The sequence below is a fragment of the Symphodus melops genome (genome assembly GCF_947650265.1).
Source record: "Symphodus melops genome assembly, chromosome: 8".
Taxonomy (NCBI): domain Eukaryota; kingdom Metazoa; phylum Chordata; class Actinopteri; order Labriformes; family Labridae; genus Symphodus; species Symphodus melops.
The window spans coordinates 16,017,254-16,028,547 of record NC_136698.1 but is presented as its reverse complement, the minus strand read 5'-3'; the positions used below and the strand labels follow the sequence as shown (position 1 = coordinate 16,028,547).

General features: G+C 40.9%; 1 protein-coding gene across 1 annotated transcript in view; it reads right to left on the bottom strand.

Annotated features, from left to right (window-relative positions):
* The window catches only part of sema6bb (sema domain, transmembrane domain (TM), and cytoplasmic domain, (semaphorin) 6Bb), a 138,509-nt gene that overhangs the window by 6,351 nt on the left and 120,864 nt on the right, over positions 1–11,294 (bottom strand). The gene's annotated exons all lie outside the window — the stretch shown is intronic.

Sequence of the window (11,294 nt, the reverse complement as noted above, 5' to 3'; positions counted from 1 at the left end):
AGCCAAGGTAACGCTGTCTAATTGCCTTCATTACGTAAAGTGGATGGTGATTTTAATAGCTGTAATAACTGTCTTCCTGATTGAGATAGCTTTCTCCCCGAACATGTTTCACAACATTAGCTTTACGGGGAGAGATGTCACATCTGGCATTAATGGTGAGCAATAATTGAGAGTTTTTATCCTGTATACGTAAAAAAAAAAAAAAACCTGTTTTTATTTCTGTCTAGATGATGTCATATGTTTTTGAATACAGGGGATATAATTAGAAGTCAAACCTGTGATAACAAAGAGACATAATTGGTCAGAGTGTAGCTTTTGTATTAACACAGTAAACACCAAAGAACCTTATCCACTTGTGTTTGCTGTGAATCTTCTATATAAAAATACATGCAGTTCTTCTGCTGAAGCAAATATTCTGTTATTTATTTTCTCCTTGTTTGGTCTGTATGCCGAAGTCTTTACAAGGATGAACGCAAGGCAACTTGGTTTAAGATAAAGGGAACCATAACAGTAACACAAGACAGCAGATTTCTGTTTTTGTATAAAAACACAAGTTGAACATAAAAACACAAGTTGAACTCCCTCAGAGAGAAGTGTTTATGCATTATTGAAGATATGAATACAGCTGTGCCACAGCATGGCCTGCCATGGATCAATTAGGAAAATGCCAGAAGAAAAAGTTGCTGCGTAAGCTCCTGGGACAAACACCAGTGGATACAATGAAACTGTGCCAAGGGAAGCAGATTGGAGAAAAGCAGATGAAGGAAGGAGGAGGGAGGGGGTGTTACAGAGAGAGAGAGAGAGAGAGAGAGAGAGAGAGAGAGAGAGAGAGAGAGAGAGAGAGAGAGAGAGAGAGAGAGAGAGAGAGAGAGGGAGAGAGAGAGACACACAGAGAGAGAGAGAGAGAGAGAGAGACACAGAGAGAGAGAGAGAGAGAGACACAGAGAGAGAGACAGAGAGAGACAGAGAGAAAGAAAGTAAAAGAGAGAGAATTTGCCTCAAGCCAACTGGAACATTTGGGGCCTTAGACAAACATAGTAATAGTTGTTAAATTACAACAGCAATCGCAGCAGAGGGAGGATGGTCTCGATGAGGACAGTGAAATAAATCCTTTCTCACAGAAAATAAATGGATGTCATTAATAGTCACAGGGAGCCAGTTACTCACTAACACCCTGCACTAAAAACAAGAACAAGGGCAAAAATGAACATGTGGAGAACAGCAGCAGCTTTTTTTACACAAACATACATTTATTGGCTGACAAATTCATTTTTAATGGTTGTGTTGCAAATACCCACAGAGCTGGATGGGTAATTATTGTGGCCTGCCTGTGGCTTGGCATAATAAAGTCTCATGCTACACATTGACATTAAGCTGGGAAAAGGCAGAAAACTCCTCGTGACAGACTGCTGGACCGCTGTGGTGTGCCGGAGGTGATCTATACAGATTGATACATGTGATGTATGCAAACATCCTGATGGGGGGAAAAAAATACAAAAAATTCTGTGTCACAATATTAAACGTGCAAGATGAATACATAGGACTGCTTGAAACGTGGAGGGACTTTACATGGTCCCTTTAATAATACTAACAAGTAAAATATAGTGTCATGAATTCCCGATCAACATTTGGCCAATCAGATAGAGTTTCTTTTTGAAAAAAAATGTTTTTAGCAAGATTAAAACCGAATGATGAAGTGAGACAATTAAAGTGAGATTTTTATTTCACTTTGGTTTGGGCTATATTCCTATGTGGACTTTAAAAAGATAACTTGATCCATGTATCGAAACTCTTCTACCTAGCCCGTTGCTAGCATTGCTTAATGATAGCTCAATAATTACATCAATACAAGGACAAGTTCATCTAAAGGCAGCTGAGAAACCATAGGCAATTCCAGTTCCTTGCCTCACAGCAGTGGCCTTATAGGACATCTGAACTCCAAAAAGACATCTTAAAATCAACTAGAATTATATCCAGCATACACTGACACATACTCTGTCACTGTTGTTATTTATAGCTTCTACAATAAGTCCTCCTCTTTTGTCAATGTGAGTCCATATTCTCAACAAGTTGGCAGATTTCATTGACTGAAACCAAGCATTAATCAACCAGCCTTCCTGCTCAATCAATGTCCTTTTCAGCACTAATTAGTCCTATATTACCAATCCAATACGCCGAGTGTTACACGTGGACACAGGCTTTAGTTACAGCTTGCTAATGAGGTGACAAGTACAGTTCAGGTCAGACAAATCATCCTAAATAAGCAGCGCTCACACTTCATCAGCAGGTTTGTGCTCATTTTTTTTTGGGCTGCTTAATGTCACAACCTTGTCTTCACTTATTTTCTTTCAGCTACTTCCTTTTGTTCCTCAGTGCTTTTAAGTGGTAATACGGGAATAAATAAGAAACTTCTCATTGAATATTTTTGATCTAAAATTGTATTATTCCTTGGATTGTTTTTTTGTTTAGCTGGAGAAAGTCCCAGCATGTGGCTTGAGTTATGCCATTTAAATTGTTTATTTAACTGAGTATTAGGGTTTATTCAGGAGGTTAGTTCATCCCTGCGGGATCTAAGAACTTGATTGCTCAATTTTTTTCAAAATTGCTCCGAACACAAAAGCAGCTCGTAATTCAAATCTCTCAACATATCTTTCTTCACTTCGGTACCCTCGTGCTGTCACACAGCCAGCTTGTGGTTATAAGCTAACCTGCCCAGACTGTGTGTATTCAATTAAGCACCCATGTTTCCGTTGTTTACATTAAATTCGGCATTTGTCCACAAGGAGATCTTTTTTCCTTGAGCACACTGTTGGCATCTTTGTTGCTGCAGCCTAAACGCAGCTCTGATTCTTGCTGTATTTATTTTGAAGTTTCAGGCCAATATTCAATTTGGAGAATCTGCCAGATTCAATTACATTATCGCCGCTCTCCTGAGTAAAAAAGGCTGTTCTAGTGGGGAGGTAGATGCAATGCAGAGAAAGGCATTTGGAGGTTACAGGCACGTTCATTTACAGTATCCACACACCCAAACAAACAAACGCTGGAGGAGTTTGAGGAGTCAGGTAATGAATTGATTCAATAAACCACAGTCTTGATGACTTTGTACACAAAAATGAAGCACGGCTCCCGCAGAAGATCCACAGCAAGTCAGCAACTGGATGAGGGTAAAACCGCAAATCTCCGCTCTCACACACATAACATCTGGAATTGTTCTTGCAGTACTTAGCTGCAGAAGTTGGAGAAATTTCTTCTACATTTTCCTCGACTGTGGTCCAGGGTTACTGTGTGACACTTTAGATTAAATTCTGCACGGTGCAATAATACCACAGTCATCCTCGAGGAGGAGGAGAGGTCTTGACAAATGTGCTTGAGCATGCAGTGTTGGTGTGCTGCTGTTTTTTTTTTTTTAGTTGTGGAATGAAGGTAGAGAGGCGTCTCACAATCAATAAGCTTCTGCAACTCGCTTTTTAATGTCCACACTCAACTATAATGATTCCTGTTTTTTTAGTAAGTCTTTTATGAGATGCACGACTTTTGTGGGAAAATTCAAGCAGAATCACCACTGACAATAATGACTGATGCATGGATTTAAGGTGTGTTTTTGTGACAGGGGTGACAGCAGGCAGGTTTCCCAGTAGGTGACAGTGGAAGCAGTGGCTTGCATGCTCTCATCCCTTCAACTCTCCTCTCCTCCTCCAATCCTGCTCTTATTAAAGCTTAATAGAAGCCAACAGGCCCGCCTGTCAGCCTGACGCAGCCTCAGCTGCTTGTCTAGAGGCTTCTAGCTCCAATTACAGCGTAACAATTGGAGGAGAGGAGAGAAGTAAAGATGAGAGGAGAGGGGGATTTTATATAAGTTTGAGGAAAAAAAGGGTGGAGAATTGCGGAGAGACGTGGACACGTGAAAAAAAGAGGAGGAGACTCGAAAGAAGGTAGGTGAGCAGATGAGAGAAAGAGGCCTCTTAGGAGAATTTTAAATGGTGCAGAAGGGAAAATTGATTAAAAAAAAAAAGCATGAGTCTGAATCATAAAGAGACCTCTATTGTAAAAAGCAACACTGATCTGATACTTGTGTCCTATACTTTTTGAGCAAATTTGAATGTACAAAGGAGCTTGAACAGAGTTTCCATTTTTTTTCTTGGTAGTCAATTTTCTTTATTACAAACCCAAAGTCATCTGTTCTTTTGTACACAGTATCATCCTTTCTTCTCTCCAATCCCTTTGTTAGCTGTTAATCCTGTCCTCTGTATCCCTCTCTCTTACGCACCGCTCCTTTGATCACACAGGGTGGCGGCGTGACGGCAGCAATGGCTTAAAAAGTAAAAAAACTTTCACCCGCACTCTTTTAGATCAAGGTCGTTCCAGTATAATCAAATTTAATATTGGCGAGACAAAATGATGCTTCCCTATCGCAGCCAATGTGACAGCTGTGGTTGTGTTAACAGGGAGGATTTTGGTAATGGCTGCCTCTGAGTTTTCCCTCATGTCTTTACCGCTCTCGTTACTCCCTCCACTCCGCCGGTGAGTTTAAGGAAATTAATGATAAGCCCAGCTAGCTCCGTGCCAGTTGTTAAACATTTCCCTTGATTAGAACGCTGGCAGAAAACGCCGTGTGTCTGCGCGGGCTGTATGGAGTTTGGCAAAGCTTTTAACAATGGACTTGTGAGCGTGTGTGTCAGATAAAGACAGAGAGCCAGATGAGGTTGAGTAGCATCATTTTCAAATCAGTATCAGTGATGTTGATGCTGATTGGAAGCACAAATCCAAAGGATAATCACTGTTTATCACGAGTCTGGTCTAATTTTAATAGTTTTGGCAGTCACGTCTTCAGGGTAAGATTGCACTGTCCTCATCTATGGGATTGCTGAAATTAAGGATGAGTGTGGTCTGACAGGAAACCCAAGTATTCACATTCTTAAACAGGCCTGATACACTGCAATTATGGTTCCCAACCTGGGGCTCAATCAAGGGTAGCAAGATAAATCTGAGGGATCAGTGTACAGCGTATTAGCTGTACCAGAGTTAGTTTTGAGTTTATAAGGGTTTCACATCATCAAGATGGCAGCTTTGACATTTTCTCTGTTAGAGCCAGCAATTGAAAACAAATAAAGTTTGCAATGTCCTAATTTTGTACATGGAATATTAACGAGTAACAATTCATATTTACATAACCAGGAATACCAATGCCAAGCTGAGAAAACAGGAAATTTCAGGAACTCACAATTAAGAGTTTAAGTCAATGCTGCTGTCTAAAGCTCGGCCAAAAAAAGTCTCCCTTCTGCTAACACACCACCAACAGGGTGGCTACAAAAAGTCTGTCCTTTGATGATCCAACATTAGCTGTTCTTGCATCAGAGATTAAGGTAATCCCTGTATCAAGGCAAAATATCCAGGACACAATCTTAAAATGCCAGTATGCTTACAAAAGTGTGTTTTAGAAGGCTTAAGTACTGGAAACACACTCCCTGAGACTTTTGAACAATGGGTTTGAAGCAGAAAGCATTCAACGGGGCAGGGCGGAGCAAACAGGACCGTCGTCTACAGGAAAAGACAAGTTATCGTTTTAGCCACCAGTTTTTGTTGGACACTGACTATACTTTGCTTAATTAGGCACCTCTATAACTAACCCGTAGGCCAAAAGATGGCCTATGTAATTATATACAGTACATGTGGCAGATACATGTATATGTCTGCAGGGACCTACCTTAAAAAACCTGTTTTAGCTGCTCTGTTTTCTTCCCTGATATCTGTGTAGTACTGTAACATTTTTTGGATTATTTAATTTTGGAACTATTTGAGGCTTCCTATAGTTAAGATAACTTTCATAATCTAAAGCCAGGGGAGGAGAACTTTTATGTAGTTTGGAGACTGAAATACATGTATTAGAAACAGCACATCAAAACAGAACAAAGAGACTTCAGAGCATCCCGGCGGACCTGTCGATGCCACGAGCACGCACTTCAGAGCCTGATAGGTTACGACTGTGTCGGCATACAGCCACTGATCTGAGGGGCTTTCATCTCCACGATCCACCATTTCTCTGCATGTTAATGTGTTTATGAGCGCAGTGACGGCAGAGATGCACGTGGCGAAGCATGTGCAATGAAGTGTGAATAAGTGGGAATAGACAAACGAATGTATGTGTGTGTTATTAAGTGAGTGCGAGCATCGCCTCCACACATGGCTCAGTGATTTTGCTCATTATCCCCCTTTCCCTCTTTTTCGGTTTAAGGACTGCAGGCGCTATTTTGTGTTTCATTTCCTTAAGGCCCTCCTTCCTGCTTTCTTTCTATTTCCCCCCATTACCTTCCTTTCAGCTAATTATACATCTCATCATCTATTTCTTGTCCTTCATCTCACTCCTTCACATCCCAAAATGCAGCACACTTCACGTTGTTAACTATGAAGATAATCCCACTGTGTGCTCGAGGATGGAAGGAAACTAAGACAGAATTAAAGGCGCTTTACAATGAAGCAAAAAACGCAGCAGATTTTCTTTCATGAACTAAATCTTCCCCTCTCGTAAACCGTGTTTACTCTCGGGATGACTGTAAAACCATTTACAGTCCCTCCCTGACACCATTTTCTGTGCCTGGTGGAGGAAAGCTGCTGCAGAATTCTGCACAACTCCCCAGTTTAAAAATGTATATATATATATAAAAAATAACCCAGCCTCAGTTCCTGTGGGCCAGTTGGACGTGCCTTTCTTGCACCGGCCTGATCAATATGTTAAAACATTTATGCACAGCAGCCATGTGTTTGCAATTAAAATAGCATAAAATGTCCACTAAAATACCCCATGTAAATAGATCCAGGTCCTCATCTTAGTCTATAAGTGAAAGTCCATCAGGCTTTCACCTGGCCCTGTGCCAGAGTTTGATTTGATGACTGAATAACTTCATACCTGCACGACTCCCTTTAATGACTATACATTCCTCTCCTCAAACTACCCAGTGTGTTTAATTTTTAACTGGCTCCCTATTTCATCATCTCTTTTCTCCCTTTTTCATGCTCACAGAAGAATCTCTGCTTGGGGTAAATGAGGTAAGTTCAGAGCTGGTTGTGTTAAAATCATCAGTGGGGGGGAGCCGACTTCCTCTTGAGGCCATACGTATATTCAAAAGCTGGCTGCAGATTTTTCTTTCCCATAAATGTGTTTTTTTTTTTTTCATAAGCTTTCACACATGTTGCTTTAAGGATTTTTTCCATTGAATTTGTGGACTCAATTACATCAGGAGACATTGTTTTCCCAATCTGGTTTACCTTTCATGGGGGGCAGTTTAACAAGGGGGCGAGCCCGTTAGCAGTTTCAGCTGCATCCAATCCAAACAAAACAACTGGGCTGTGGTGGACACTGTAGCGAAATAAACTGTTTTCCAGAGAGGTTTTTTTTTTGTGTAAGAGAGTGTATCTATGACTACTCTCATGTGTTCTTTTCACAAGGGGACATAGAGTTGACTAATAATAAATATGCACATACTATCAGCCAGAGGCCTCATCTCTCAATCCCAAATCACAAACCAGGCAATTTTAACTTAATCTTTCTCACATGTGACATCCGTATATAACATTAGCGCTATGCTGCTCAGCTTTACTTTACTACTTGCCCACCAGCTGGAAACACAAGCCAATTTGTTTTTATGTTAACACCCCAAGAGCTGAAAAGTTGGACCCATTCCTGATACAAATTTCTGGAGGTTTAACAGAATGATTAAACCATCAGGTTTCATGTCAGGGCTGTACGCCATCTGGGCGCCTGGGTGACTCTCGACCCATTCGTTTAGCCCCCCCTGCCTAGTCTGTTAATTTACAGGCCGTCTTTAATGAAATGTCACCTCTGTGACACGACCAAGCTGAGGCCTCGCAGGTGGATATGCAGCCAGGATGCATCTTAAGCTGAACAATTGCTCAGAATCACTGCGGCTGTCAGCTGACCCGGACAAAAGAGAGTTTAAGGGGATCAATACGGAGTTGCTGCAGGAAATCCACAGGGGAAAGAGACGAGTGAAAGCTGATAGGCAGACTGGGACAGAGAGACAGAAAGAGAAACAGGAAAAATGGAAGTGACAAATAAAGAAAGAGCAGGGAGGAAGTGTTGAATGGAAGACAAACAAAGTTTATTAGACTGAAGCACAGATCAGCTGTTGAGTGAAATAGAGAAACAGAGTGCAGAGTGTTATTGACGTGCTGTGAAAAGACAGAAAAGTGTCGTGTGATGCAGGAGGTTTGGGGGAACTCTCCATGGTCGATTCCTGTCTGAATGATAGACACAAAAACAATCCCCATTGCTCTGAGTGGAGAGTAGTTACAGTACTCAGGATGTCACACTGCAGGACTCTCTGCTGAGGCATCACACAGCGCCCGAAGGTCTGCTGGGACTTTATTGGCGAACTATTACCCAGCACAGGAACCACAGAGCTTCCTCGGGCACTTACAGTATCCTTCTTCTGCTCTGTTGTCTATGTGTGTGTAAGCTCAGACAAAAACCTTAAATGTCTTGTGTTTAGTTTTGCAGATAGTGAAAAGCTCCAGTGGCTTCAACTGATGGTGCTCATGGTTGTGTGCAGCTGTGCGTACTGTAACTATGCTTTTTTGTGTTTTATGTACCATTCCATCATTTTCCATCTATCATATACACAAAAACAAACACACTCGCTCGTAGCCCTTCTTTTTGAGGCAATCAGATAAAACAAGACAACACATTAATCCGTTCATATTTCATATCAAACACTGGTGCTGAAGCTTATAAAAACACACTGAAATGGTGTCAATTCTGCAAAAAGATTTGGACGCTATTTTAAGACTACAAAAGCTGACAGTTTATGTGGATATTAAGCTGGATTTTGTATACAAATCAGCAACATATTCTAAACGTGGTGTAATTTTATGAAGATGCTTTCTGCTTGCAGCAGAAGAAGTAACCGTTTTATTTGTCAGTTTTGAAAGAAAGCCTTTTGAGTCATCCAAAACGTGGCGTCTACTTATTTCAGACATTAAAGCTTCTGAAAACTGTGTTCCAAAGCTCGAGTTTTTCTTCATATATACATACAAAATTCTAATCTCAATAATAATAAATACATTGGAGGTTCAGAAAAAAAATGTGTTAAATTTGAATGCAGAATAACCTGCACTGTGAGGACTGAGTGTGCGTGGTGCGTCTCATTTGATTGACATTGACCTGTAAATATAGGCAAACAAAGGAACATCTGTCATCAATTTTCTTTCAAATGGTTAATCCGGAATTGTTACGTGAAATACTGTACCGCAAGGATTCTCCAACTGAGCACAGAAAAAAAAATGAGGATGGAAAAAAATGGTACAATAGAAACCCAGCAACCAGAGGAAGCTGATTGGAGAGATACATTTTCTACATCTGCAGTGACACACATGATAACAGACTATATGTATTCAATTCATGGAAAGTTCAAGCTCCCGTGAAGAGTTTTCAGCTTGTAATGAAACAGAATAAGATAAATTCTGTTGCCTCTAAATGACCTACAAAAGATAATCAGAGCATCAGTAATAAGATTTAATGTTCCTTATTTTAAAAGCCTCTCACTTATATCAAGAGGTAGAGTAGGATAAGCACCAAACAGCCTTTACAAAGATTCTGTGCAATAGATTTATAAAGACTTATTTATACATCAAACATATACAGTATATGAACATATACATGCATGTTAAAAAAAAACCCACTCACAATTCTTTGCAGGAGTTTTAAAAGTAAAACAACCTGGAAATGAACAAACAATGATTCAAACAACCTTTAAATTTTAAATTCTTAAATAAAAGGTCCCAGATTATTTTGTCTTTATTGGAAGTTTGCCTTTTTCCCTTAATTTTTTACAGCCAGAAGCAATTTCAAATCCGTCTCTTGTTTCTGAATCTACAACTGTTAGAGGCTTGGGGACCCATAATGAAGATGAAGAAATTAATTCACTTTTCTCAAATGTTTAATGTCTTTTGCAAAAAAAAAAAAAAAGAGTCTTAAAGCATTAGTAGGATATACTATATATATTTTATGAACAACTTTTGCCATCCAAAATCTCCATTTAGCTTGTCCTTGAGGTTCCTTTGTCCACCTACAAACATCTATCAGTGAGTGTCCATGGCTTTGGGGTTTTGCAGAAGCCCCTACGTATGTTTTTCTAGGCTCTCTCTGTTTTCTCTTGCTGTTTGAAAGGAGATGTGAGGAGCACAGGGAGATCTCAGAGGAGCTATAGCCCTTCATGATTTCTTCTACCTGGCCAAGCTTTCCTGCAGCTGAGGCTGCTATTCCTATCTTCTTAGAGCTCGCTCAAAAAAACTTCCCAAAACTACACTGGAGTATACTGTATGCCAGTCGCACACACACACACACACACACACACACACACACACACACACACACACACACACACACACACACACACACACACACAAACACAGACAGATCAGTTGTTCAGGACTCGCATTTCTTCACTTGTGTCTGAGTATTCAGCGAGGGGATCGACGCTCTTCTTGGAGCCTCTCAGAAGCTCCGCAGGGTGAGAGACACTTGTGTGTGAGTGTTCTGTGTGTTCATTTACACATCACACTTCCTCTTTCTCCTCCTCACCCTCACCCTCTCTCTCTCTCTCTCTCTTTGCCCTTGCAGTATTTCCAGCAGATGGAGTTAGCACATGAGGAAGGAAGGTAAGGACAACCGTGGCGTCAAGGTTACAGTGCCCTCTCATCGTCTGGAAGAGGAGACCACATCAAAAAAAAACAAAAAAAAACTACTGTGTCAAATTCTTTCCCCTCAGTCAAGCACTTTCATTCTCACTTCCTGTCATTCTCTGTCTCTCTGTGGTGGTTCAAGCTACGGGGCAGCACATTTATCACAAGCAGGCTTAAGACCCTGAGCTTTAACTAGCTGCCATGTAAATACAAAGCATTGTGTCAGTTTATGGGTCCCTCTTGCTAAGCCACAGCGTAGGCTCTTTTCCAAACCGCAGCAATTAGAAAGGAATCAGATGAGACCACAGTTGTAAATTTGGCAACAAATTTTCTTTCTTCGCACAAAGCTCTTCTCAACACCAGAGAGACAGACGGATTTGGTCCCGGCTCTGTGGTGATCGTCCTGATGCCACAAGAAGGAATCTCCAATCTGCTTTTCCCCTCATTGATGTTTCAGCGGACCACAATTACTGAGTGATTGCGTCCCACTGCTCCACCAGTCAAAACACCGCCTTCTTCAGGAAATATTTTCACAGCGACATAATTGCTTCCATCTGCAGCTACACTGTGGCAACACTGGCTGTGTCATTATGCCT